Here is a 901-nt window from a genome sequence, read left to right as displayed (position 1 = left end):
TGCTACGTAGCGACCGAGCGCTCGTCCAGCTCGGTCACTACGTAGCGGCCGAGCGATCGTCCCGCTCGGTCGCTACGTAGCGACCGAGCTCGAGCCAAAGATCGGTCGCTACGTAGCGACCGAGTGATCGTCCTGCTCGGTCGCTACGTAGCGACCGAGCTCGAGCCAAAGATCGGTCGCTACGTAGCGACCGAGTGATCGTCCTGCTCGGTCGCTAAGTAGCGACCGAGTGATCGTCCTGCTCGGTCGGTACGTAGCGACCGAGTGATCGTCCTGCTCGGTCGCTACGTAGCGACCGAGCTCGAGCCAAAGCTCGGTCGCTACGTAGCGACCGAGTGATCGTCCTGCTCGGTCGCTAAGTAGCGACCGAGTGATCGTCCTGCTCGGTCGCTAAGTAGCGACCGAGTGATAAGCGATCGTCCCGCCCGGTCGCTACGTAGCGACCGAGCGCTCGTCCCTCTCGGTCGCTACGTAGCAACCGAGCTTGAGCCAAAGCTCGGTCGCTACGTAGCGACCGAGCGTTCATCCCGCTCGGTCACTACGTAGCGACCGAGGTCAAGCCAAAGCACGGTCGCTAAGTAGCAACCAGGCTCGAGCCGAAGTTCAGTGGCCAAGCTCGGTCGCTATGTAGCGACCGAGCAATCGTCCCGCTCGGTCTGCTCGAGCGACGTAGCGACCGAGCGTTCATCCCGCTTGGTCGCTACGTAGTCACCGGTCTCGAGCCGAAGTTGAGTCGCTGTGTAGCGATTGAACCCTTCCGAACATCGATACGACATCAATCCATGCATTCTCGTCAAACCTTCGAATGCTATCTCCCGAAGACCGTAGCAAGCTCAGTCCATGTTTTCCGGTAATCAAATTCATCGATCAAACTTCGCGGATTAGAAACCGCGGAAAGTTC

Source organism: Brassica oleracea, chromosome C6 (assembly GCF_000695525.1).
Source record: "Brassica oleracea var. oleracea cultivar TO1000 chromosome C6, BOL, whole genome shotgun sequence".
Lineage (NCBI taxonomy): Eukaryota > Viridiplantae > Streptophyta > Magnoliopsida > Brassicales > Brassicaceae > Brassica > Brassica oleracea.
The sequence above is the reverse complement of the archived record's forward strand: the minus strand, read 5'-3'. Positions refer to the sequence as shown.